General features: G+C 41.3%; 1 protein-coding gene, 2 long non-coding RNA genes and 11 other non-coding genes across 14 annotated transcripts in view; 12 read left to right on the forward strand and 2 right to left on the reverse strand.

Annotated features, from left to right (window-relative positions):
* The window catches only part of LOC148682295 (uncharacterized), a 560,329-nt gene that overhangs the window by 480,212 nt on the left and 52,386 nt on the right, over positions 1-27,731 (reverse strand). The gene's annotated exons all lie outside the window — the stretch shown is intronic.
* znf1117 (zinc finger protein 1117) overlaps positions 1-27,731 on the reverse strand; it is a gene marked incomplete in the record, with an annotated part of 481,533 nt that overhangs the window by 347,043 nt on the left and 106,759 nt on the right.
* Positions 6,691-6,762, forward strand: trnap-agg (transfer RNA proline (anticodon AGG)). The gene has a single exon. It is a non-coding gene; the product is annotated as a tRNA-Pro (tRNA).
* On the forward strand, positions 7,062-7,133 carry trnap-cgg (transfer RNA proline (anticodon CGG)). Its single transcript has one exon. It is a non-coding gene; the product is annotated as a tRNA-Pro (tRNA).
* trnap-agg (transfer RNA proline (anticodon AGG)) lies at positions 9,007-9,078 on the forward strand. The gene has a single exon. It is a non-coding gene; the product is annotated as a tRNA-Pro (tRNA).
* Positions 9,378-9,449, forward strand: trnap-cgg (transfer RNA proline (anticodon CGG)). Its single transcript has one exon. It is a non-coding gene; the product is annotated as a tRNA-Pro (tRNA).
* On the forward strand, positions 10,401-10,472 carry trnap-agg (transfer RNA proline (anticodon AGG)). Its single transcript has one exon. It is a non-coding gene; the product is annotated as a tRNA-Pro (tRNA).
* trnap-agg (transfer RNA proline (anticodon AGG)) lies at positions 11,426-11,497 on the forward strand. Its single transcript has one exon. It is a non-coding gene; the product is annotated as a tRNA-Pro (tRNA).
* Positions 11,981-12,052, forward strand: trnap-agg (transfer RNA proline (anticodon AGG)). The gene has a single exon. It is a non-coding gene; the product is annotated as a tRNA-Pro (tRNA).
* trnap-agg (transfer RNA proline (anticodon AGG)) lies at positions 13,373-13,444 on the forward strand. Its single transcript has one exon. It is a non-coding gene; the product is annotated as a tRNA-Pro (tRNA).
* Positions 13,744-13,815, forward strand: trnap-cgg (transfer RNA proline (anticodon CGG)). Its single transcript has one exon. It is a non-coding gene; the product is annotated as a tRNA-Pro (tRNA).
* On the forward strand, positions 14,767-14,838 carry trnap-agg (transfer RNA proline (anticodon AGG)). The gene has a single exon. It is a non-coding gene; the product is annotated as a tRNA-Pro (tRNA).
* trnat-cgu (transfer RNA threonine (anticodon CGU)) lies at positions 23,088-23,161 on the forward strand. Its single transcript has one exon. It is a non-coding gene; the product is annotated as a tRNA-Thr (tRNA).
* On the forward strand, positions 24,503-26,118 carry LOC147845143 (uncharacterized). Its single transcript, XR_015484423.2, has 3 exons — positions 24,503-24,678; positions 24,811-24,914; positions 25,300-26,118. It is a non-coding gene; the product is annotated as an uncharacterized LOC147845143 (long non-coding RNA).

Below are 27,731 nucleotides of genomic sequence, written 5' to 3' on the forward strand. Positions count from 1 at the left end.
CAAAAGTCCTTTCTCTAAAACAGGCAAGACACAAACAATTTCAATTTTGTTCATTAAGCCACTTCAAAAATGTTCATGCATATTAAAAGCATTTGCCCAGTTTCATAGACAAGGCTTAGACCCTAGTGCCAGACAAAGTCTGGATGTAACTTACAATGACATACTGTATATAGCCATTAATGTCAAAAGTCACCAGTAATGATTTTCTCAAAGCAAGGCTTATAAAAGCTACATACATCAAATCTAATAATGTCTACTACTGACCCAGTTTATGAAACCAACACATTAATTTAAATTTAAGACAGTCCACCAGAAAATTATTTTGTTAATTTTTTACCCTACATTCCATCTGATCTTTGTACATCTCCCTCGAGATATATACAACCAAAACAAACTGTGCAAACTAATCCTTTAGTATTAAAGGCATGTCATCCTACAATTTTTAGCATAACTTTACCCTTCACCACACATGCTTGCATGAAAAGGCAAGACATCAGTTGGGAAAGAGATCTGGCAAATTGGACAAATCTGTAAAAAGTAAAAATAAATTAAACAATGTATGTTTGTAGCAAATTTGTTGAAGAACATACATATTCTACCCCATAAAAAGATTCTAAAATATTAAGAATAGTCTCAAATTTTTAATAGCTTCAAACACATTCTTTATGGAACCACGAATTGGGTATATTCAAATATAGTGAGTATACTCAAATACAAGAAATAGGCTTTGATCAAAGACCTGTAATGATGGTTCTAAGATGGGGTGAAGTGGGCTTGGCTGGTCAACAGTTTCGATTACATTTTCGTCTACATCATCATCTAGAATGGTCAAATCATTTGAAGACTCCTAATAAAAGTAATCAAAATGCATTGGCATTGTAAATAAATAATATTGATAGAACAATAAAACCATAATACTGTATGACTTACTGTCTCAGCTTCTTTACACTCTTCAATGTGTAAGGGCAGCAATGGCAGTGGTATTTTCTTACCACATTTCATACAGCTGGACTGTGGCATCTTAGCAAACTCCACAGAATCATAAGGTAATGGTTCAGTGGAAAGCTGTTCCTGTAATGGAACTACAAACAGCATGTTCTTTCCATTATTTGACACTGATTTTAGGAGTCGAGTTGAGTATCCATCAGCATCTGTGGGAATTATAGACAGCTTACGCCGCCCACCCCCACCTAATGGCAAAATCAATTGAGAATCACATTCAGGACTACTGTTGCCTTCTTGGGCTAGCAATATTGTTATAAATGTGTCACCTAAAATTTTGGACAGAAATGTTCTATAAAGCTCTGTTTACCACTGGAAAACTGAAGTAGGGCATGCCATAATCTTAGAACATGGCAAAGAAACATGTCCTTGACTAAAAAGTTTAAACTAATGAAGCTTATTACTAAATTATTAACGCCAACAAAGCACATACCAGTTTCATTAATTTACAAAAGTGCAAAGTTATTGCAAATGCACACAAATCATTTTTTGTTTATATGTAACATGCAAAACATAAATACCTGTAGACTTGTAAAACATCCAGCCACCCTGAAGTGTTTTTAATTTGGGAAACTCTCCTTCAAGCAGACTGACAATCTTAAGAATGAAACAAAATTCATCATTTAGTTTTTTTTTTTTTTCCAACAGATATAAAACTCCCATCAATTCCTAGTATTATGGTAACATTTGCAATTACCTCACTGTGTTTAAAATTATCTGGAACAGTTAAAAGCCTTTTTCCAAGTCCAGCATGGACAAGCTCAAGGTCTTCATCTCCTTTTGGTGTGAAGGGTGATGGTTTAGAGAGGACATGTATTTGAAAATCAGTTTTTTTAATGTTTCCAGGTTTGGCCACAGAAAAATCTCTGTCCCAAACATACTTGGGAATTGCCCATAGTGACAAAAGGGCAAAATGAATAAACATATTAATAATAAGAAACATTTTTTGCATGACACAAAAAGTTGTGTTTTACAGTAAACATGAAAAATTACCTTTTTAAGGCTTGCCTTACCATGTTTTCAGGCTCTGCAGGCAAAGGAATGGTCCCACTTGAGATGCTTTCTCTCATTGGTCTACTACCACTTGCTAGTGCATTTCTTTACGAAGATGGAGTAAGGCCCCTGGCTAATACATCGATCAGAGCTTTTGCTGCTATTTCTACTTCTAATGACAGTGCCTGTAAGACAAATACCAATTATACCTTTTATCATTTGTTATCTTCATAGTCCGCGATCAACACTGCCGACCCCCACCCCGCCCGTTCCTTACAGTCGGCGATCATCTCCTCTCTCCACCCCCCATACCCACCCACACCCAAAACGGCATTACGCTCTCCCGGTCTTCACTTTAGTACGCGATCGATTCCACCCCCAAATTAGTCCCCGATCAAATTTATAGCTGAGCCCTCCTTGAATGACAATCCTAGAATCGACCATGACAGAAGCCATGCTATTTTACACGACCATCCCGTTTTTCACTCGCCATGTTGGCTTAATAACGGACTTAATTTACGTTATAAAGTTTACATTATAAACAACAGCAGCCATTGCTTTAACAAACGTTTGATACTTAATCTTTGCATACATAAACCACTATAGAAATCAAGTAACCACTTACCCGCGCATCCCGCTCTTCACCTGCCATGCTAAATAGAGGAGTATTCTTCTTCTTAGAGGATCATCTCCGTTAATTAGGTCAGACTGCGCAAATGGAGCGCACAGTGAAGCGCTTCGGTCATTCCCGCGTTCTCAGGGAGTTGTGATTGGTTGAACAGTAAGCTCGCATCTTATTGGCTACAGGGCACGAGTGACTCACGTGGGAGGTGTGTGCTGACAGGAAAGTCTCAAAAATGCACACACTCGTATTCAGGGTGAGTCGTACGTGAGAGAGGATTTGCACATTCTCATTCAGGATGAACTCGTGAATTTTAAACATTCAAAACTTTTTGTACACTCTTATATATTTGCAAATGGTGTTTTGCATTTGTGAAATGTATTTTATGAAAATGTATTTTTATTTTGTGCATGTGAATTGTTTTTGTGAGTATAAATAAATATTTTACGCATGTAAATTTGGCTACGCATGTGTACATCGTGTCTTTTGCGTGAATTATTATTGAGTCTAATCTCTCTCCATAGAAAAACACTTTTTATCAGATCTGGACTCCGTTGCTTGAATATGTAGGTCCTAGGATTTCAGGTACATTTTTGCAAAACCTTAGATCACCATAAACTTTGGTTAATTTATGTACTTTTCTATTTTTATTATTACTCTGTATTTTTATGTCTTCTTTTTGATTTTGATTTTCATTATGTGCTGTGATGCTAAGAAATTTCTTGGTTGTAAGCTGTTGTCATTGTTCTGTTCTTTTTTGTTTTGTTAAAATAAAGACAAAAAAATGTATTTCGAAGAATTCCAGTTTGTCAGCAGATAGTGTCGGCGCATAAAACATTCCTTTGCATAGTGGTTTGGTTGTCTAGGACTATGATTCTCGTTCATGCTGTGAGAAATCCCAGATTCAAATTTCGGTTGAGCCCTTACAGTTGTCTGCTGTTTTGTAAGGGCGTTGTGGCTTACACAGAGGCCTTTTTTCTGAGAATGCCAGTTCGTCAGCTGATAGTGTTGCCATATAAAGTTACTGTTTTGCAGTGGCTCGTTGATCTAGGGGTATGATTCTCGCTTAGGGTGCCCTTGATTCGTTAGAGAAAGTTTTCTGACTATCTGATGCTTCTGACACCATGTGAAATAAATTCAATTTAGTGGCTCGTTGGTCTAGGGGTATGATTCGCACTTTGGGTGTGAAAGGTCCTGGGTCCCAATCCCAGACGAGCCCTTGCAGATGTTATGTGTTTTATAGGGCACTATGTCTATCATTAAAATCTCTTTCGAAGAATTCCAGTTTGTCAGCAGATAGTGTCGCCACATAAAACATTCCTTTGCATAGTGGCTTGCTGGTCTAGGAGTATGATTTTCGTTCATGCAATGAGAAATCCCAGATTCAGATTTCGGTTGAGCCCTTACACTTGTCTGCTGTTTTGTAAGGTTGTTGTGGCTTACACAGAGGCCTTTTTTCTGAGAATGCCAGTTCGTCAGCAGATAGTGTTGCCGTATAAAGTTGCTGTTTTGCAGTGGCTCGGTGGTCTAGGGGTATGATTCTCACTTAGGGTGCCCTTGATTCGTTAGGGAAAGATTTCTGACTATCTGACACCTTGTGAAATTCTCTCAATTTAGTGGTTCATTGGTCTATCTGTATGATTCTCGCTTCGATTGCGAGAGGACCCGGGTTCAATTCTCGGATGAGCCCTTGCAGGTGTACTGTGTTTTACAGGGCATTATATCTTTCGTAAAAACGTCTTTCAAAGAATTCCAATTTGTCAGCAGATAGTGTCGCCACATAAAATATTTCTTGCATAGTGGCTTGCTGGTCCAGGAGTATGATTCTCGTTCATGCCATGAGAAATCCTAGGTTCAAATTTCAGTTGAACCCTTACAGTTGTCTTTTGTTTTGTAAGGGCGTTGTGGCTTACACAGAGGCCTTTTTCTGAGAATGCCGGTTTGTCAGCAGATAGTGTTGCCATGTAAAGTTACTGTTTTGCAGTGGCTCGTTGGTCTAGGGGTATGATTCTGGCTTAGGGTGCCCTTGATTCGTCAGAGAAAGTTTTCTGACTATCTGATGCTTCTGACGCTATGTGAAATTTTATCACAGTAGTGGCTCGTTGGGGTAGGGGTATGATTCTCGCTTTGGGTGTGAGAGGTCCCGGGTTCAAATCCTGGACGAGCCCTTGCAGGTGTCATGTGTTTTACAGGGCACCATGACTTTCATTAAAATGTCTTTCGAAGAATTCCAGTTTGTCAGCAGATAGTGTCGCCACATAAAACATTCCTTTGCATAGTGCCTTGCTGGTCTATGAGTATGATTTTCGTTCATGCAATGAGAAATCCCAGATTCAAATTTCGGTTGAGCCTTTACATTTGTCTGCTGTTTTGTAAGGTCTACGGGCTTACACAGAGGCCTTTTTACTGAGAATGCCAGTTCATCAGCAGATAGTTTTGCCATGTAAAGTGGCTGTTACAATAGCTAGTTGGTTTAGGGGTATGATTCTCGCTTAGGGTGCCATTGATTCGTTAGAGAAAGTTTTCTGACTATCTGATGGTTCTGACGCCATGTGAAGTTTTATCAATGTAGTGGCTCGTTGGTCTACGGGTATGATTCTCGCTTTGGGTGTGAGAGGTCCCGGGTTCAAATCCCGGATGAGCCCTTGCAGGTGTCATGTGTTTTACAGGGCACTATGACTTTTATTAAAATGTCTTTCGAAGAATTCCAGTTTGTCAGCAGATAGTGTCGCCACATAAAACATTCCTTTGCATAGTGGCTTGCTGGTCTAGGAGTATGATTTTCGTTCATGCAATGAGAAATCCCAGATTCAAATTTCGGTTGAGCCCTTACATTTGTCTGCTGTTTTGTAAGGTCTACGGGCTTACACAGAGGCCTTTTTTCTGAGAATGCCAGTTCATCAGCAGATAGTTTTGCCATGTAAAGTGGCTGTTACAGTAGCTAATTGGTTTAGGGGTATGATTCTCGCTTAGGGTGCCATTGATTCGTTAGAGAAAGTTTTCTGACTATCTGATGGTTCTGACGCCATGTGAAGTTTTATCAATGTAGTGGCTCGTTGGCCTAGGGGTATGATTCTCGCTTTGGGTGAGAGAGGTCCTGGGTTCATATCCCGGACGAGCCCTTGCAGGTATCATGTGTTTTACAGGGCACTATGACTTTCATTAAAATGTCTTTCGAAGAATTCCAGTTTGTCAGCAGATAGTGTCGCCACATAAAATATTCCTTTGCATAGTGGCTTGCTGGTCTAGGCGTATGATTTTCGTTCATGCAATGAGAAATCCCAGATTCAGATTTCGGTTGAGCCCTTACACTTGTCTGCTGTTTTGTAAGGTTGTTGTGGCTTACACAGAGGCCTTTTTTCTGAGAATGCCAGTTTGTCAGCAGATAGTGTTGCCATATAAAGTTGCTGCTTTGCAGTGGCTCGGTGGTCTAGGGGTATGATTCTCACTTAGGGTGCCCTTGATTCGTTAGAGAAAGATTTCTGACCATCTGACGTCTTGTGAAATTCTCTCAATTTAGTGGCTCATTGGTCTATGGGTATGATTCTCGCTTCGGTTGAGAGAGGACCCGGGTTCAGTTCCTGGATTAGCCCTTGCAGGTGTACTGTGTTTTACAGGGCATTATGTCTTTCATTAAAATGTCTTTCAAAGATTTCCAATTTGTCAGCAGATAGTGTCGCCACATAAAATATTTCTTGCATAGTGGCTTGCTGTTCTAGGAGTTTGATTCTCGTTCATGCCATGAGAAATCCTAGGTTCAAATTTCAGTTGAAACCTTACAGTTGTCTTTTGTTTTGTAAGGGCGTTGTGGCTTACACAGAGGCCTTTTTTCTGAGAATGCCGGTTTGTCAGCAGATAGTGTTGCCATGTAAAGTGGCTGTTTTGCAGTTGCTCGTTGGTCTACGGGCATGATACTCGCTTAAGATGCGAGAGGTCTTGTTTTCAAATCCTGGACGAACCATTGAAGAAGTCCCGGGTCCAAATGAAGCAAAAGCCCTGCTTCAATGTTTGTTAGATAAGGATTTCTGACCATCTGTTCCTTCTGATGTCTTGTAAAATATTCAAGCTTTTGTGGCTCGTTGGTCTAGGGGTATGATTCTCGCTTAGGGTGCGAGAGGTCCCGGGTTCAAATCCCGGACGAGCCCTTGCAGTTATTCTTTTGTTTTACAGGGCATTATGGCTTTCATAAAAAACGTTTTTCGAAGAATTCCAGTTTGTCAGCAGATAGTGTCGGCACATAAAGCATTCCTTTGCATAGTGGTTTGGTTGTCTAGGACTATGATTCTCGTTCATGCCGTGAGAAATCCCAGATTCAAATTTCGGTTGAGCCCTTACAGTTGTCTGCTGTTTTGTAAGGGCGTTGTGGCTTACACATAGGCCTTTTTTCTGAGAATGCCAGTTCGTCAGCTGATAGTGTTGCCATATAAAGTTACTGTTTTGCAGTGGCTCGTTGGTCTAGGGGTATGATTCTCGCTTCGGGTGTGAGAGATCCTGGGTTCAAATCCCGGACGAGCCCTTACAGGTGTTATGTGTTTTACAGGGCACTATGTCTTTCATTAAAATGTCTTTCGAAGAATTCCAGTTTGTCAGCAGATAGTGTCGCCACATAAAACATTCCTTTGCATAGTGGCTTGCTGGTCTAGGAGTTTGATTCTCGTTCATGCCATGAGAAATCCTAGGTTCAAATTTCAGTTGAACCCTTACAGTTGTCTTTTGTTTTGTAAGGGCGTTGTGGCTTACACAGAGGTCTTTTTTCTGAGAATGCCGGTTTGTCAGCAGATAGTGTTGCCATGTAAAGTGGCTGTTTTGCAGTTGCTCGTTGGTCTACGGGCATGATTCTCGCATAAGGTGCGAGAGCTCCTGTTTTCAAATCCTGGACGAACCATTGCAGAAGTCCCGGGTCCAAATGAAGCAAAAGCCCTGCTTCAATGTTTGTTAGATAAGGATTTCTGACCATCTGTTGCTTCTGATGTCTTGTGAAATACTCTAGTTTTTGTGGCTCGTTGGTCTAGGGGTATGATTCTCGCTTAGGGTGCGAGAGGTCCCGGGTTCAAATCCTGGACGAGCCCTTGCAGTTATTCTGTTGTTTTACAGGGCATTATGGCTTTCATAAAAAAACGTTTTTCGAAGAATTCCAGTTTGTCAGCAGATAGTGTCGGCACATAAACATTCCTTTCCATAGTGGTTTGGTTGTCTAGCAGTATGCTTTTCGTTCATGCCGTGAGAAATCCCAGATTCAAATTTCGGTTGAGCCCTTACAGTTGTCTGCTGTTTTGTAAGGGCATTGTGGCTTACACAGAGGCCTTTTTTCTGAGAATGCCAGTTCGTCAGCAGATAGTGTTGCCATATAAAGTTACTGTTTTGCAGTGGCTCGTTGGTCTAGGGGTATGATTCTCGCTTGGGTGTGAGACGTCCCGGGTTCGAATCCTGGACGAGCCTTGCAGGTGTCATGTGTTTTACAGGGCACTATGTCTTTCATTAAAATGTCTTTCGAAGAATTCCAGTTTGTCAGCAGATAGTGTCGCCACATAAAACATTCCTTTGCATAGTGGCTTGCTGATCTAGGCGTATGATTTTCGTTCATGCAATGAGAAATCCCAGATTCAAATTTCGGTTGAGCCCTTACAGTTGTCTGCTGTTTTGTAAGGTCGTTGTGGCTTACACAGAGGCCTTTTTTCTGAGAATGCCAGTTTGTCAGCAGATAGTGTTGCCATATAAAGTTGCTGTTTTGCAGTGGCTCGGTGGTCTAGGGGTATGATTCTCGCTTAGGGTGCCCTTGATTCGTTAGAGAAAGATTTCTGACTATCTGACGCCTTGTGAAATTCTCTCAATTAAGTGGCTCATTGGTCTATGGGTATGATTCTCGCATTGGTTGCGAGAGGACCCGGGTTCAATACCCGGATGATCCCTTGCAGGTGTACTGTGTTTTACAGGGCATTATGTCTTTCGTAAAAACGTCTTTCAAAGAATTCCAATTTGTCAGCAGATAGTGTCGCCACATAAAATGTTTCTTGAATAGTGGCTTGCTGGTCTAGGAGTATGATTCTCCTTCATGCCATGAGAAATCCTAGCTTCAAATTTCAGTTGAACCCTTACAGTTGTCTTTTGTTTTGTATGGGCGTTGTGGCTTACACAGAGGCCTTTTTTCTGAGAATGCCGGTTTGTCAGCAGATAGTGTTGCCATGTAAAGTGGCTGTTTTGCAGGTGCTCGTTGGTCTACGGGCTTGATTCTCGCATAAGGTGCGAGAGGTCCCGTTTTCAAAGCCTGGACGAACCATTGCAGAAGTCCCGGGTCCAAATGAAGCAAAAGCCCTTCTTCAATGTTTGTAAGATAAGGATTTCTGACCATCTGTTGCTTCTGATGTCTTGTGAAATATTCAAGCTTTTGTGGCTCGTTGGTCTAGGGGTATGATTCTCGCTTAGGGTGCGAGAGGTCCCGGGTTCAAATCCCGGACGAGCCCTTGCAGTTATTCTGTTGTTTTACAGGGCATTATGGCTTTCATAAAAAAACAATTTACGAAGAATTCCAGTTTGTCAGCAGATAGTGTCGGCACATAAACATTCCTTTCCATAGTGGTTTGGTTGTCTAGCAGTATGCTTTTCGTTCATGCCGTGAGAAATCCCAGATTCAAATTTCGGTTGAGCCCTTACAGTTGTCTGCTGTTTTGTAAGGGCATTGTGGCTTACACAGAGGCCTTTTTTCTGAGAATGCCAGTTCGTCAGCAGATAGTGTTGCCATATAAAGTTACTGTTTTGCTGTGGCTCGTTGGTCTAGGGGTATGATTCTCGCTTCGGGTGTGAGAGGTCCCGGGTTCAAATCCCGGACGAGCCCTTGCAGGTGTCATGTGTTTTACAGGGCACTATGTCTTTCATTAAAATGTCTTTCGAAGAATTCCAGTTTGTCAGCAGATAGTGTCGCCACATAAAACATTCCTTTGCATAGTGGCTTGCTGGTCTAGGCGTATGATTTTCGTACATGCAATAAGAAATCCCAGATTCAAATTTCGGTTGAGCCCTTACAGTTGTCTGCTGTTTTGTAAGGTCATTGTGGCTTACACAGAGGCCTTTTTTCTGAGAATGCCAGTTTGTCAGCAGATAGTGTTGCCATATAAAGTTGTTGTTTTGCAGTGGCTCAGTGGTCTAGGAGTATGACTCTCACTAATGGTGCCCTTGATTCGTTAGAGAAAGATTTCTGACTGTCTGACGCCTTGTGAAACTCTCTCAATTAAGTGGCTCATTGGTCTATGGGTATGATTCTCGCATAGGTTGCGAGAGGACCCGGGTTCAATACCCGGATGAGCCCTTGCAGGTGTACTGTGTTTTACAGGGCATTATGTCTTTCGTAAAAACGTCTTTCAAAGAATTCCAATTTGTCAGCAGATAGTGTCGCCACATAAAATATTTCTTGAATAGTGGCTTGCTGGTCTAGGAGTATGATTCTCCTTCATGCCATGAGAAATCCTAGCTTCAAATTTCAGTTGAACCCTTACAGTTGTCTTTTGTTTTGTATGGGCGTTGTGGCTTACACAGAGGCCTTTTTTCTGAGAATGCCGGTTTGTCAGCAGATAGTGTTGCCATGTAAAGTGGCTGTTTTGCAGTTGCTCGTTGGTCTACGGGCTTGATTCTCGCATAAGGTGCGAGAGGTCCCGTTTTCAAAGCCTGGACGAACCATTGCAGAAGTCCCGGGTCCAAATGAAGCAAAAGCCCTGCTTCAATGTTTGTAAGATAAGGATTTCTGACCATCTGTTGCTTCTGATGTCTTGTGAAATACTCTAGTTTTTGTGGCTCGTTGGTCTAGGGGTATGATTCTCGCTTAGGGTGCGAGAGGTCCCGGGTTCAAATCCCGGACGAGCCCTTGCAGTTATTCTGTTGTTTTACAGGGCATTATGGCTTTCATAAAAAAACGTTTTTCGAAGAATTCCAGTTTGTCAGCAGATAGTGTCGGCACATAAACATTCCTTTCCATAGTGGTTTGGTTGTCTAGCAGTATGCTTTTCGTTCATGCCGTGAGAAATCCCAGATTCAAATTTCGGTTGAGCCCTTACAGTTGTCTGCTGTTTTGTAAGGGCATTGTGGCTTACACAGAGGCCTTTTTTCTGAGAATGCCAGTTTGTCAGCAGATAGTGTTGCCATATAAAGTTGCTGCTTTGCAGTGGCTCGGTGGTCTAGGGGTATGATTCTCACTTAGGGTGCCCTTGATTCGTTAGAGAAAGATTTCTGACCATCTGACGTCTTGTGAAATTCTCTCAATTTAGTGGCTCATTGGTCTATGGGTATGATTCTCGCTTCGGTTGAGAGAGGACCCGGGTTCAGTTCCTGGATTAGCCCTTGCAGGTGTACTGTGTTTTACAGGGCATTATGTCTTTCATTAAAATGTCTTTCAAAGATTTCCAATTTGTCAGCAGATAGTGTCGCCACATAAAATATTTCTTGCATAGTGGCTTGCTGTTCTAGGAGTTTGATTCTCGTTCATGCCATGAGAAATCCTAGGTTCAAATTTCAGTTGAAACCTTACAGTTGTCTTTTGTTTTGTAAGGGCGTTGTGGCTTACACAGAGGCCTTTTTTCTGAGAATGCCGGTTTGTCAGCAGATAGTGTTGCCATGTAAAGTGGCTGTTTTGCAGTTGCTCGTTGGTCTACGGGCATGATACTCGCTTAAGATGCGAGAGGTCTTGTTTTCAAATCCTGGACGAACCATTGAAGAAGTCCCGGGTCCAAATGAAGCAAAAGCCCTGCTTCAATGTTTGTTAGATAAGGATTTCTGACCATCTGTTCCTTCTGATGTCTTGTAAAATATTCAAGCTTTTGTGGCTCGTTGGTCTAGGGGTATGATTCTCGCTTAGGGTGCGAGAGGTCCCGGGTTCAAATCCCGGACGAGCCCTTGCAGTTATTCTTTTGTTTTACAGGGCATTATGGCTTTCATAAAAAACGTTTTTCGAAGAATTCCAGTTTGTCAGCAGATAGTGTCGGCACATAAAGCATTCCTTTGCATAGTGGTTAGGTTGTCTAGGACTATGATTCTCGTTCATGCCGTGAGAAATCCCAGATTCAAATTTCGGTTGAGCCCTTACAGTTGTCTGCTGTTTTGTAAGGGCGTTGTGGCTTACACATAGGCCTTTTTTCTGAGAATGCCGGTTTGTCAGCAGATAGTGTTGCCATGTAAAGTGGCTGTTTTGCAGTTGCTCGTTGGTCTACGGGCATGATTCTCGCATAAGGTGCGAGAGCTCCTGTTTTCAAATCCTGGACGAACCATTGCAGAAGTCCCGGGTCCAAATGAAGCAAAAGCCCTGCTTCAATGTTTGTTAGATAAGGATTTCTGACCATCTGTTGCTTCTGATGTCTTGTGAAATACTCTAGTTTTTGTGGCTCGTTGGTCTAGGGGTATGATTCTCGCTTAGGGTGCGAGAGGTCCCGGGTTCAAATCCCGGACGAGCCCTTGCAGTTATTCTGTTGTTTTACAGGGCATTATGGCTTTCATAAAAAAACGTTTTTCGAAGAATTCCAGTTTGTCAGCAGATAGTGTCGGCACATAAACATTCCTTTCCATAGTGGTTTGGTTGTCTAGCAGTATGCTTTTCGTTCATGCCGTGAGAAATCCCAGATTCAAATTTCGGTTGAGCCCTTACAGTTGTCTGCTGTTTTGTAAGGGCATTGTGGCTTACACAGAGGCCTTTTTTCTGAGAATGCCAGTTCGTCAGCAGATAGTGTTGCCATATAAAGTTACTGTTTTGCAGTGGCTCGTTGGTCTAGGGGTATGATTCTCGCTTGGGTGTGAGACGTCCCGGGTTCGAATCCTGGACGAGCCTTGCAGGTGTCATGTGTTTTACAGGGCACTATGTCTTTCATTAAAATGTCTTTCGAAGAATTCCAGTTTGTCAGCAGATAGTGTCGCCACATAAAACATTCCTTTGCATAGTGGCTTGCTGATCTAGGCGTATGATTTTCGTTCATGCAATGAGAAATCCCAGATTCAAATTTCGGTTGAGCCCTTACAGTTGTCTGCTGTTTTGTAAGGTCGTTGTGGCTTACACAGAGGCCTTTTTTCTGAGAATGCCAGTTTGTCAGCAGATAGTGTTGCCATATAAAGTTGCTGTTTTGCAGTGGCTCGGTGGTCTAGGGGTATGATTCTCGCTTAGGGTGCCCTTGATTCGTTAGAGAAAGATTTCTGACTATCTGACGCCTTGTGAAATTCTCTCAATTAAGTGGCTCATTGGTCTATGGGTATGATTCTCGCATTGGTTGCGAGAGGACCCGGGTTCAATACCCGGATGATCCCTTCCAGGTGTACTGTGTTTTACAGGGCATTATGTCTTTCGTAAAAACGTCTTTCAAAGAATTCCAATTTGTCAGCAGATAGTGTCGCCACATAAAATGTTTCTTGAATAGTGGCTTGCTGGTCTAGGAGTATGATTCTCCTTCATGCCATGAGAAATCCTAGCTTCAAATTTCAGTTGAACCCTTACAGTTGTCTTTTGTTTTGTATGGGCGTTGTGGCTTACACAGAGGCCTTTTTTCTGAGAATGCCGGTTTGTCAGCAGATAGTGTTGCCATGTAAAGTGGCTGTTTTGCAGGTGCTCGTTGGTCTACGGGCTTGATTCTCGCATAAGGTGCGAGAGGTCCCGTTTTCAAAGCCTGGACGAACCATTGCAGAAGTCCCGGGTCCAAATGAAGCAAAAGCCCTTCTTCAATGTTTGTAAGATAAGGATTTCTGACCATCTGTTGCTTCTGATGTCTTGTGAAATATTCAAGCTTTTGTGGCTCGTTGGTCTAGGGGTATGATTCTCGCTTAGGGTGCGAGAGGTCCCGGGTTCAAATCCCGGACGAGCCCTTGCAGTTATTCTGTTGTTTTACAGGGCATTATGGCTTTCATAAAAAAACAATTTACGAAGAATTCCAGTTTGTCAGCAGATAGTGTCGGCACATAAACATTCCTTTCCATAGTGGTTTGGTTGTCTAGCAGTATGCTTTTCGTTCATGCCGTGAGAAATCCCAGATTCAAATTTCGGTTGAGCCCTTACAGTTGTCTGCTGTTTTGTAAGGGCATTGTGGCTTACACAGAGGCCTTTTTTCTGAGAATGCCAGTTCGTCAGCAGATAGTGTTGCCATATAAAGTTACTGTTTTGCTGTGGCTCGTTGGTCTAGGGGTATGATTCTCGCTTCGGGTGTGAGAGGTCCCGGGTTCAAATCCCGGACGAGCCCTTGCAGGTGTCATGTGTTTTACAGGGCACTATGTCTTTCATTAAAATGTCTTTCGAAGAATTCCAGTTTGTCAGCAGATAGTGTCGCCACATAAAACATTCCTTTGCATAGTGGCTTGCTGGTCTAGGCGTATGATTTTCGTACATGCAATAAGAAATCCCAGATTCAAATTTCGGTTGAGCCCTTACAGTTGTCTGCTGTTTTGTAAGGTCATTGTGGCTTACACAGAGGCCTTTTTTCTGAGAATGCCAGTTTGTCAGCAGATAGTGTTGCCATATAAAGTTGTTGTTTTGCAGTGGCTCAGTGGTCTAGGAGTATGACTCTCACTAATGGTGCCCTTGATTCGTTAGAGAAAGATTTCTGACTATCTGACGCCTTGTGAAACTCTCTCAATTAAGTGGCTCATTGGTCTATGGGTATGATTCTCGCATAGGTTGCGAGAGGACCCGGGTTCAATACCTGGATGAGCCCTTGCAGGTGTACTGTGTTTTACAGGGCATTATGTCTTTCGTAAAAACGTCTTTCAAAGAATTCCAATTTGTCAGCAGATAGTGTCGCCACATAAAATATTTCTTGAATAGTGGCTTGCTGGTCTAGGAGTATGATTCTCCTTCATGCCATGAGAAATCCTAGCTTCAAATTTCAGTTGAACCCTTACAGTTGTCTTTTGTTTTGTATGGGCGTTGTGGCTTACACAGAGGCCTTTTTTCTGAGAATGCCGGTTTGTCAGCAGATAGTGTTGCCATGTAAAGTGGCTGTTTTGCAGTTGCTCGTTGGTCTACGGGCTTGATTCTCGCATAAGGTGCGAGAGGTCCCGTTTTCAAAGCCTGGACGAACCATTGCAGAAGTCCCGGGTCCAAATGAAGCAAAAGCCCTGCTTCAATGTTTGTAAGATAAGGATTTCTGACCATCTGTTGCTTCTGATGTCTTGTGAAATACTCTAGTTTTTGTGGCTCGTTGGTCTAGGGGTATGATTCTCGCTTAGGGTGCGAGAGGTCCCGGGTTCAAATCCCGGACGAGCCCTTGCAGTTATTCTGTTGTTTTACAGGGCATTATGGCTTTCATAAAAAAACGTTTTTCGAAGAATTCCAGTTTGTCAGCAGATAGTGTCGGCACATAAACATTCCTTTCCATAGTGGTTTGGTTGTCTAGAAGTATGCTTTTCGTTCATGCCGTGAGAAATCCCAGATTCACATTTCGGTTAACCCCCTAACAGTTGTCTGCTGTTTTGTAAGGGCGTTGTGGCTTACACAGAGGCCTTTTTTCTGAGAATGCCAGTTCGTCAGCAGATAGTGTTGCCATATAAAGTTACTGTTTTGCAGTGGCTCGTTGGTCAAGGGGTATGAATCTCGCTTAGGGTGCCCTTGATTCGTTAGAAAAAGTTTTCTGACTATCTGATACTTCTGAGGCCATGTGAAATTCTCTCAATTTAGTGGCTCGTTGGTCTAGGGGTATGATTCTTGCTTCAGGTGTGAGAGGTCCTGAGTTCAAATCCCAGACGAGCCCTTGCAGGTGTCATGTGTTTTACAGGGCACTATGTCTTTCATTAAAATGTCTTTCGAAGAATTCCAGTTTGTCAGCAGATAGTGTCGCCACATAAAACATTCCTTTGCATAGTGGCTTGCTGGTCTAGGCATATGATTTTCGTTCATGCAATGAGAAATCCCAGATTCAAATTTCGGTTGAGCCCTTACAGTTGTCTGCTGTTTTGTAAGGTCGTTGTGGCTTACACAGAGGCCTTTTTTCTGAGAATGCCAGTTTGTCAGCAGATAGTGTTGCCATATAAAGTTGCTGTTTTGCAGTGGCTCGGTGGTCTAGGGGTATGACTCTCACTTAGGGTGCCCTTGATTCGTTAGAGAAAGATTTCTGACTATCTGACGCCTTGTGAAATTGTCTCGATTTAGTGGCTCATTGGTCTATGGGTATGATTCTCGCTTCGGTTGCTAGAGGTCCCGGGTTCAATACAAGGATGAGCCCTTGTAGGTGTACTGTGTTTTACAGGGCAATATGTCTTTCGTAAAAACATCTTTCAAAGAATTCCAATTTGTCAGCAGATAGTGTCGCCACATAAAATATTTCTTGCATAGTGGCTTGCTGGTCTAGGAGTATGATTCTAGTTCATGCCATGAGAAATCCTAGGTTCAAATTTCAGTTGAACCCTTACAGTTGTCTTTTGTTTTGTAAGGTCGTTGTGGCTTACACAGAGGTCTTTTTTCTGAGAATGCCGGTTTGTCAGCAGATAGTGTTGCCATGTAAAGTGGCTGTTTTGCAGTTGCTTGTTGGTCTACGGGCTTGATTCTCGCATAAGGTGTGAGAGGTCCCGTTTTCAAAGCCTGGACGAACCATTGCAGAAGTCCCGGGTCCAAATGAAGCAAAAGCCCTGCTTCAATGTTTGTAAGATAAGGATTTCTGACCATCTGTTGCTTCTGATGTCTTGTGAAATATTCAAGCTTTTGTGGCTCGTTGGTCTAGGGGTATGATTCTCGCTTAGGGTGCGAGAGGTCCAGGGTTCAAATCCCGGACGAGCCCTTGCAGTTATTCTGTTGTTTTACAGGGCATTATGGCTTTCATAAAAAAACAATTTACGAAGAATTCCAGTTTGTCAGCAGATAGTGTCGGCACATAAACATTCCTTTCCATAGTGGTTTGGTTGTCTAGTAGTATGCTTTTCGTTCATGCCGTGAGAAATCCCAGATTCAAATTTCGGTTGAGCCCTTACAGTTGTCTGCTGTTTTGTAAGGGCATTGTGGCTTACACAGAGGCCTTTTTTTCTGAGAATGCCAGTTCGTCAGCAGATAGTGTTGCCATATAAAGTTACTGTTTTGTAGTGGCTCGTTGGTCTAGGGGTATGATTCTCGCTTAGGGTGCCCTTGATTCGTTAGAGAAAGTTTTCTGACTATCTGACGCCTTGTGAAATTCTCTCAATTAAGTGGCTCATTGGTCTATGGGTATGATTCTCGCATTGGTTGCGAGAGGACCCGGGTTCAATACCCGGATGATCCCTTGCAGGTGTACTGTGTTTTACAGGGCATTATGTCTTTCGTAAAAACGTCTTTCAAAGAATTCCAATTTGTCAGCAGATAGTGTCGCCACATAAAATGTTTCTTGAATAGTGGCTTGCTGGTCTAGGAGTATGATTCTCCTTCATGCCATGAGAAATCCTAGCTTCAAATTTCAGTTGAACCCTTACAGTTGTCTTTTGTTTTGTATGGGCGTTGTGGCTTACACAGAGGCCTTTTTTCTGAGAATGCCGGTTTGTCAGCAGATAGTGTTGCCATGTAAAGTGGCTGTTTTGCAGGTGCTCGTTGGTCTACGGGCTTGATTCTCGCATAAGGTGCGAGAGGTCCCGTTTTCAAAGCCTGGACGAACCATTGCAGAAGTCCCGGGTCCAAATGAAGCAAAAGCCCTTCTTCAATGTTTGTAAGATAAGGATTTCTGACCATCTGTTGCTTCTGATGTCTTGTGAAATATTCAAGCTTTTGTGGCTCGTTGGTCTAGGGGTATGATTCTCGCTTAGTGTGCGAGAGGTCCCGGGTTCAAATCCCAGACGAGCCCTTGCAGTTATTCTGTTGTTTTACAGGGCATTATGGCTTTCATAAAAAAACAATTTACGAAGAATTCCAGTTTGTCAGCAGATAGTGTCGGCACATAAACATTCCTTTCCATAGTGGTTTGGTTGTCTAGCAGTATGCTTTTCGTTCATGCCGTGGGAAATCCCAGATTCAAATTTCGGTTGAGCCCTTACAGTTGTCTGCTGTTTTGTAAGGGCTTTGTGGCTTACACAGAGGCCTTTTTTCTGAGAATGCCAGTTCGTCAGCAGATAGTGTTGCCATATAAAGTTACTGTTTTGCTGTGGCTCGTTGGTCTAGGGGTATGATTCTTGCTTCAGGTGTGAGAGGTCCTGAGTTCAAATCCCAGACGAGCCCTTGCAGGTGTCATGTGTTTTACAGGGCACTATGTCTTTCATTAAAATGTCTTTCGAAGAATTCCAGTTTGTCAGCAGATAGTGTCGCCACATAAAACATTCCTTTGCATAGTGGCTTGCTGGTCTAGGCATATGATTTTCGTTCATGCAATGAGAAATCCCAGATTCAAATTTCGGTTGAGCCCTTACAGTTGTCTGCTGTTTTGTAAGGTCGTTGTGGCTTACACAGAGGCCTTTTTTCTGAGAATGCCAGTTTGTCAGCAGATAGTGTTGCCATATAAAGTTGCTGTTTTGCAGTGGCTCGGTGGTCTAGGGGTATGACTCTCACTTAGGGTGCCCTTGATTCGTTAGAGAAAGATTTCTGACTATCTGACGCCTTGTGAAATTGTCTCGATTTAGTGGCTCATTGGTCTATGGGTATGATTCTCGCTTCGGTTGCTAGAGGTCCCGGGTTCAATACAAGGATGAGCCCTTGTAGGTGTACTGTGTTTTACAGGGCAATATGTCTTTCGTAAAAACATCTTTCAAAGAATTCCAATTTGTCAGCAGATAGTGTCGCCACATAAAATATTTCTTGCATAGTGGCTTGCTGGTCTAGGAGTATGATTCTAGTTCATGCCATGAGAAATCCTAGGTTCAAATTTCAGTTGAACCCTTACAGTTGTCTTTTGTTTTGTAAGGGCGTTGTGGCTTACACAGAGGTCTTTTTTCTGAGAATGCCGGTTTGTCAGCAGATAGTGTTGCCATGTAAAGTGGCTGTTTTGCAGTTGCTTGTTGGTCTACGGGCTTGATTCTCGCATAAGGTGTGAGAGGTCCCGTTTTCAAAGCCTGGACGAACCATTGCAGAAGTCCCGGGTCCAAATGAAGCAAAAGCCCTGCTTCAATGTTTGTAAGATAAGGATTTCTGACCATCTGTTGCTTCTGATGTCTTGTGAAATATTCAAGCTTTTGTGGCTCGTTGGTCTAGGGGTATGATTCTCGCTTAGGGTGCGAGAGGTCCAGGGTTCAAATCCCGGACGAGCCCTTGCAGTTATTCTGTTGTTTTACAGGGCATTATGGCTTTCATAAAAAAACAATTTACGAAGAATTCCAGTTTGTTAGCAGATAGTGTCGGCACATAAACATTCCTTTCCATAGTGGTTTGGTTGTCTAGTAGTATGCTTTTCGTTCATGCCGTGAGAAATCCCAGATTCAAATTTCGGTTGAGCCCTTACAGTTGTCTGCTGTTTTGTAAGGGCATTGTGGCTTACACAGAGGCCTTTTTTCTGAGAATGCCAGTTCGTCAGCAGATAGTGTTGCCATATAAAGTTACTGTTTTGTAGTGGCTCGTTGGTCTAGGGGTATGATTCTCGCTTAGGGTGCCCTTGATTCGTTAGAGAAAGTTTTCTGACTATCTGATGCTTCTGAGGCCATGTGTAATTCTCTCAATTTAGTGGCTCGTTGGTCTAGGGATATGATTCTCGCTCCGGGTGTGAGAAGTCCCGGGTTCAAATCCCAGACGAGCCCTTGCAGGTGTCATGTGTTTTACAGGGCACTATGTCTTTCACTAAAATGTCTTTCGAAGAATATCAGTTTGTCAGCAGATAGTGTCGCCACATAAAACATTCCTTTGCATAGTGGCTTGCTGGTCTAGGCATATGATTATCGTTCATGCAATGAGAAATCCCAGATTCAAATTTCGGTTGAGCCCTTACAGTTGTCTGCTGTTTTGTAAGGTCGTTGTGGCTTACACAGAGGCCTTTTTTCTGAGAATGCCAGTTTGTCAGCAGATAGTGTTGCCATATAAAGTTGCTGTTTTGCAGTGGCTCGGTGGTCTAGGGGTATGTCTCTCACTTAGGGTGCCCTTGATTCGTTAGAGAAAGATTTCTGACTATCTGACACCTTGTGAAATTGTCTCAATTTAGTGGCTCATTGGTCTATGGGTATGATTCTTGCTTTGGTTGCGAGAGGACCCGGGTTCAATTCCTGGATGAGCCCTTGCAGGTGTACTGTGTTTTACAGGGCTTTATGTCTTTCGTAAAAACGTCTTTCAAAGAATTCCAATTTGTCAGCAGATAGTGTCGCCACATAAAATATTTCTTGCATAGTGGCTTGCTGGTCTAGGAGTATGATTATCGTTCATGCCATGAAAAATCCTAGGTTCAAATTTCAGTTGAACCCTTACAGTTGTCTTTTGTTTGTAAGGGCGTTGTGGCTTACACAGAGGCCTTTTTTCTGAGAATGCCGGTTTGTCAGCAGATAGTGTTGCTATGTAAAGTGGCTGTTTTGCAGTTGCTCGTTGGTCTACGGGCTTGATTCTCGCATAAGGTGCGAGAGGTCCCGTTTTCAAATCCTGGACGAACCATTGCAGAAGTCCCGGGTTCAAAAGAAGCAAAAGCCCTGCTTCAATGTTTGTTAGATAAGGATTTCTGACCATCTGTTGCTTCTGATGTCTTGTGAAATATGTAAACTATTGTGGCTTGTTGGTCTAGGGGTATGATTCTCGCTTTGGGTATGATAGGTCCCGGGTTCAAATCCTGGACGAGTCCTTGCAGTTTCTCTGTTGTTTTACAGGGCATTATGGCTTTCATAAAAAACGTTTTTCGAAGAATTCCAGTTTGTCAGCAGATAGTGTCGGCACATAAAACATTCCTTTGCATAGTGGCATGGTTGTCTACGAGTATGATTCTCGTTCATGCCATGATAAATCCCAGATTCAAATTTCGGTTGAGCCCTTACAGTTGTCTGCTGTTTTGTAAGGGCGTTGTGGCTTACACAGAGGCCTATTTTCTGAGAATGCCAGTTCGTCAGCAGATAGTGTTGCCCTGTAAAGTTGCTGTCTGAGTGAACTATGCTTTTAAGCCAGGGGTCACTAAACCTGTTCCTGGAGGTCTTAAAATGACAACCAAAGAGGTTGTTTCCAGTTTTTTCCAGTTGTTTACACACAATTTCTGAAAGCATGTTTCATATTGTCAGAACTCTACACACAAATCACAAAACACACACACATTTGGCAAAACTCTTCAATTCTTCTGCTAAATGAAACTATAAGTTCAAAACAATGTGATTTCTTCTCAAAAAGGTATTTTGTTTTCAAATGACACACACAAGCCATCACATTAACAGACATTCATAAGATAAGTTAAACACTAATGTGCTTAATGTAAAACACTATGACGACTTCTCTATTCATCATAATGACTTTCTGTAAGCCTTCTTCTGTTCAGTGTTACACTTACTACAGACAGTACATAGAACTACAGAAGTGCATTGTAAAATTTTTCGAAAATTGTTTTTATACAAAACAAACAAATACCAAATATATTTTACTGTATTTTCCCCACAAAAACAGTGTACAGTGTTCATCCCAACCAACACAAAGTTGCAGAAAATGTGGTCTACATATACCATCAACAAAAGTATTTACTAAATACAGTTACAGTAAAAAAAAAAAAAAAAAAAAAAAAAAAAAAAAAAAAAAAAAACAGCTATACTGCATTCTCTTTTCTGTATTGGTGTGGCCAAGCAGTGGGGGAAATGTCACCTTGCATGGCAAATCCAGCCATGAAAAGCATCAACTGCTATAGCTTGGAGAAGGGGTATACGTGTGTTTGGATTTCGGTCATACACTTTTCATCTCCAGGCAGGAAAAAGGTCCTCAATAGGTTTGAGGAATGGAGAATATGGAGGGGGAGATAAACAACTTAAAAACATGGGTGTGCAGTCAACTAGTTGTGAATCAGATGAGCTCTCATATGTAACTCAATTTGTCGCACTATCCATTATGCCTCAAAGCTATACAGTTTTATAATTAATTTCGTTAATCTCTATAAAAAAAAGCACACGCACCACCTGAACTAAGGCGCTGCTGGGATTTAAGCCCAGGATCTCCTGTTTACAAGACAGGCATTTTGACCAGCTAAGCCACAGCGCCACAAAAATTAATTGTAAGAGACATTTGCCCGATAACAAAAATAGAAGAAGAAAAAAATACACAACAAAAACCAGCATGTCAGGATGCAGAAAATGCTGACAAGACGGACGTGGTCTTTTAGAGTCTGGATGATCATGTCTCAAACTTGACCGGTAACCTGGCCTCTGTTCAAGATCAAAGCAAAAAATGCATTATTTTATTTTTATTTAATCTACCCTTAATCATGTGTTAAGTGTTTTTTGGAATATCCAGTTTCATTACATCCAAACCCTCTGTCTGCTCGGAAAATGGAAATCATTTCATCTAAGACAATGGATAGTGCATTGGACTTCTTGGCTGCGAACTGAGTCATTTAAAGGTTTTGAGTTCAAGTCCCACCAGCGTTGCAAGCTTTGCCCTTTTTCTTTACTGACTTAGGAGTGGTGCGTTTCCAACATTTTTGGCATCTGTCCATCCTGTTCTGCTTTTTAATTTCATTGCGCAGTGCAGGCTCAGATACTAGGGGTACTCTACAATGAAGCCGATGACTTAATTGAGCTGTTTTAAATAAGGGAGATTAGAAAACGGTGCAGGGCCAAGTAAGCTTAAGGAATGACTCAAAGGCAACCTGTGGTTTTGGGCAAAAGTGTCTACCACCTATTGTTGAGATCACGCCTTTTGGAATTGTCGTACAAGAGCCTCTTTATGCATGTGCAAAGTAACTAAGTAGAAAGCATAGTAAATTTTGCTTTTCCCCCACTGTCTTAGATGAAACTGCGTTTGGAAGTATCGTATCCAGAGGTTTTTTTTTTTAGTGTTAAGACTAAGTTGGCCAGAGCACCTGTCTTGGGAACAGCAGGTCCTAGGTTCAAATCCAAATTGCACCTTTCCCTCAGATTTCCATTTTCCGAGCTGACTCTGGGTTTGGATGTAATGAAACTGTAGATTCCAAAAAACACTTGACACTTGATTAAGGGTAGATTAAATAAAAATAAATCAATGCATTTTTTGCTTTGATCTTGAACGGAGGCCAGGTTACTGGTCAGGTTTGAGACATGATCATCCAGACTCTAAAAGACCATGTCCATCTTGTCGGCATTTTCTGCATCTTGACATGCTGGTTTTTGTTGTGTATTGGTTTATTCTTCTTCGATTTTTGTTATCGGGCAAATGTCTCTTACGGTCATTCATTGTGGTGCTGTGGCTTAGCTGGTCGACGCGCCTCTCTTGTAAACAGGAGATCCTGGGCTTGATTGATCCTGGGCTAAATTGATCCAGGTGGTGAATGCGCTTGTTTTATAGAGCTTACCCGAATGCATAATAAAATTGTATAGCTTTGAGGCCTAATGAATAGTGCGACAAATAGAGTTAAACAACCTCTTTGATTGCCATTTTAGACTTGCTCTCTTTTTTTAGTCTCTGTGTGCAAAACCGTCTAGCCTTCTTTTCAGCTTTGGTGCTGTGGCTTAGTTGGTCAAAGCGCCTGTCTCGTAAACAGGAGATCCTGGGTTCAACTCCCAGCAGTGCCTAATGTACATGTGCCAGGGTTGCTTTTTCTTAAGAGTTACGAGTGTTTACGCAGCGGGATGTTTAGCAGTCGGTTTCTAAACAAAACTCAAATCCTTAAGAACGCTACTCGTTCAAGAGGACTTCGGACGATGGCTTTATATAGCATAATGTGGTAATGCCTAACCAATTGGACTTTAATATTTCAAGTCCAGACATTCACACATGCAGCGCTACCATTGTTAGTTTTTTTCTTTTCTTTTTTCGATTAAACAATTAGCCCTTGTCAACATCGTTTGACCCTGTGGCTTAGTTGGTCAAAGCGCCTGTCTAGTAAACAGGAGATCCTGAGTTCAAATCCCAGCAGTACTTTGTCTGCAGTTGGCTGTTCTTTCATGGGCCAGAGAGTCCCAAAAAGTGCTTTTTTTGGTGCAGGCTCTGTGGTGCAATGGATAGCGCATTGGACTTCTAGGCTGTGAGCTGAGCCATTCAAAGGTTGTAGGTTCGAGTCCCACAAGAGTTGCAAGCTTTGCCCTTTTTCTTCACTGACTTAAGGTGTGGTGCGTTTCCAACATTTCAGGCATCTGTCCATCCCGTTTTGCTTCTTTCTTTCATTGCGCAGTGCAGGCTCAGATACTAGGGGTACTCTACAATGAAGCCGATGACTTAATTGAGCTGTTTTAAATAAGGAAGATTATAAAACGGTGCAAGACCGAGTGGACTTAAGGAATGACTCGAAGGCAACCTGTGGTTTAGGGCAAAAGTGACTGCCACCTATTGTTAAGATCACACCTTTTGGATTTGTCGTACAAGAGCCTCTTTATGCATGTGCAAAGTAACTGAGTAGAAAGCATAGTAAATTTTGCTTCCCCCCCACTGTCTTAGATGAAACTGCGTTTGGAAGTATCGTATCCACAGTTTTTTTCTTTTAGTGTTAAGACTAACGGCTGTTTCACACCGCAAGCGCCAGCAGCGCGTGTTTTTTCGGCGTCCATGTTAACAGATTAGAGCTTTTATATCGCACGCAGCAGCAGCGCGTCGGCGCGAGGCGTGAGCGTCGCTGAAGCAGCAGTGCAGCGATAGTTTTGGCGTCGGGTCTATTTTTGACGCGCTGCTCACGCTCAATTAAAGTGACAGTGCATTGATAATGACCAAAACACAATGAATGACAGTAAAAAGTAGCAATTGTACCCAATAAATGCCTTAATAATGTCAACTGATTTATATATAGTAAATTGTAACCCAGGTTACTAGTGGGTAGTACACAGCAATAGAGCAAATAGAAATACCCTTATAAATATGAAAAAAAAAACATTGGCAGAATACTCGATTAAATAATATATATTAAAATTATTTATTTATATAAATAAATCATAATAGAGTATTAAACAGCATTCAAGGGAATAGTGCTTTAGAATAACATCATCGTGCCTTACACTATAGCAGATCAGATTTACAAACAATAACAAATCTCTCTTGTCTGTTAGCTTGTGTTTACCGTTGCTATGGTGATTCAGTGTTCGCAAGGGAATGCAGAGATGTAAGTTTTTAAATTAATAACAGTAGAAAACTATTAGATATATATCTTTTAATGTTTTAAATGTGTATTAACTGTGAAAACTGACCATTAATAAGATGCTGAAATGATTTCTATCATATATCTTTAATGAAGGATTGAGAGAAAAAAACAAGATTTGTATCTGTGAGTGAAATCTGCACACGAGTGCCACCTGGAGTTTTCCTGGTTTTTCGCTTTGATGTTGAATGATTTCCTTGGTGAGTTCGTGTTTTTTTATTATTATTGTTTTCATTATAACATGATTTAAACTAGTGTCAAAAATGTGTTTTATTAATTAACAATTTGTTTGGTCTAGTGAAAACACAGTATTATACACAGTATTATACAAGTGATTGTGTAAAGTTTAAGTGAGAGAGTTTAAGTAAAATGCTGTCATTTGTAAAAAGAAAATGCCAAATAGGTGAAAGAAATAGGAAAAACACAGAAATTCAGCAGAGAGAAGCATATACATGGTCATTTATTGTTGCTGTTTATTTACAATTATGTTAAGCTGAGATAATGCATACACTGTAAAATGCTAATGTTTTTTTTTCCCCTTTGTTTGTTTGCTTGTGCATCTTCTTCTGGTTTTTCATCGGTGAGATGTTCTATTGAAGTCAGTTGCTAAATGTGATTTGCTCTGGATTCAAATTAATTGAAGTGTGAACTCTTTTCTGGATTTGGATTGTCTCAACTTCCATCGGTGCGTGTCTAATTGTGGAGTTGGACTGGCGAGCCTCCCATTAAGTGGTTTCTTTGGATACACCTGTTGGAAAGATACAAAGTGAAACCTATTCAGCGTCATGGTAGGAGTGTAAATTTACAACACACTCACAAGTGCAACATCCTGGATCTCTGGAACTGAATTTGCAACCTAGTTGTTTTGCAAAAGAATCTTTTTGAGTGTTCATCACCTGTACTGGACTTTTGGGACATTTTGAAATGTTTTAAGTGAATGTTTTATTTTCATTTTTTTTGTACATTGTTTCATTGGAGTGTTCATTTGTTGCAATTTTTGAAGCTTTATAGAGAGAAGTTAATTGGTTTAAGAAGGGAAATCTTGATTATATATTGAATAATAAAACAATTTTAGTGTTGTATTATTAACTTACACTTATAAACCTTTAATATAGTATTGTTATTAGTATAGTAGTATTATATTATTGTTTATAATAGTAACCAAAATATAATATTAGACCTTAACAATAGAAAAACAGAAAAATAACATAATATTAACTTACCTTATTAGTGATACAGCCAAAAACCCTGTGAAGAAAGAGAAGTGTTATTAGAGAGTGTAAATAAGATTGAGGTCATTAGATGAGTGTGAAACAAGCCTAGAATTTGTTTTATTTATATTTATTATTTATTTTATTTTATATTTCTGTGAAAGTTTTACAATACAATCTTTTATTATTCTTACCTCTGTGTCCGAGTCCTTCACTGTTGTTGTATCTCCTCTCTCTTTGGAGAAATTTAGACTTCTGAGCATCTGGTCAATTGATGAACAGCTTATAATACATTTGTGTATCGAGGGTTACACGATCAAATGAACCTAAACGATTAAAAACGGCAACAAACATTATTTTGGCCCGAACTACAAAACCAAATGTAAAACAATTTTAGTATCAGTTTAGCTTAATTTGCACGCTAGTGTTTCAGGAGGGGAAATAGAATATTTAAGGGAGTTGTAGTCCATAGCGAAGTGTATTGTGGGTAGTGTAGTTCGACACGCAAGCTGGATGATGTGAGCTCGCTGTGTGCAGTGCTGCTCAAGCAGAGCTTCGGCTTTGTTTTATGTTCACTCAAGTTATTCCCACCGGGAGCTGTTTGCACTGTGAACCTGACAACATAAAAATAAGTAAAAGAAGTGCATACATTAATTACTTTTCTCCGTCTCATCAACTGCACAAGCATGAATTAACGAGCTGTTATTCTGCCGCTGGACATCACTAAAGCAGAGAAAGTAACACTAGTTTGATCATGTTGTTACACCTGGCTCAAGGATGTAACATAATAAGGGAGACGACAAGGAGAAGTATAATCAAAAAGAATATTTATTTAACTCAATTTAAATTATATAATCAAAATATCAGTATCAGTATGTTTAATCAGTGTGAAATGCAAATGAATGGATGAGGTAAATGTAGTCAGTGATAGTGTATGGATGCGAAAGAAAGCATAATGCCCAAATAGGAGCGTGGCTCTGGCGAACTGCCAAGTGTATAGACAGCGACAAACTAAACAAACTCTCTGCCGGGGTTTAAATAAGGGCGCTGACCAGCATCAGGTGCGCTGAAGGCACGCCCCCAATCTAGAATCAAAAATCAAACACAAACAAAACAACGCAGTCCTAACAATGTATAAATATCATTATAACTATATTGTATAAATATTGTTATAACTAGGCCTACAACAACCTGACAATCAAAAAACAAACGACATGATATCACAGGCGATTGTCTTCTGACTGTAGACACTTCTCATAGAGCTTGAGAAGCATACAGTACTATTTGATCTATAAAATTTGAAAAATAAACATTTGCAGGTTAAAGAAGCAGCATTGGATGAAGTTGTCGCGAGTCTTGGTGCAAATGAAAAGTTTAAAAAGTGTATTTGTATATAGAGTAAGGGTGGAGCCGAACCCGAATACGGTATTCGGAAAGGCACGAATAGCGTGTTTTTACGAATACTTGATTCGAACAAATACTTGAAAAATTATTTGTATTCGGGAGCAAGAAAAACACTATATCAAAAAGCAGCGTTTCCTCATGAGACCACAGTGCATGCCCGCGTGAGAGAGAGAGAGAGAGAGAGAGAGAGAGAGAGAGAGAGAGGCAAAACGCGCCAAAGCCCGAAACTGAAAGCGAGACGTGACTTTTAAGGGGTTGTTTCATATGGATTTATTAATCATTCTTACTGTTCGGTGATCGCAAACTGCCGTAGTTTATTAAAGACGCAAACCTCTCACAGCACGTCAGCTGCGCGCCTTCAGCAGACCTCCTCATTCCTGCAGCACGAGAGCTTTATGATTG

The sequence above is a fragment of the Danio rerio genome, chromosome 4, assembly GCF_052040795.2.
Source record: "Danio rerio strain M-AB ecotype USA chromosome 4, GRCz13ab, whole genome shotgun sequence".
NCBI classification, from domain to species: Eukaryota; Metazoa; Chordata; class Actinopteri; order Cypriniformes; family Danionidae; genus Danio; species Danio rerio.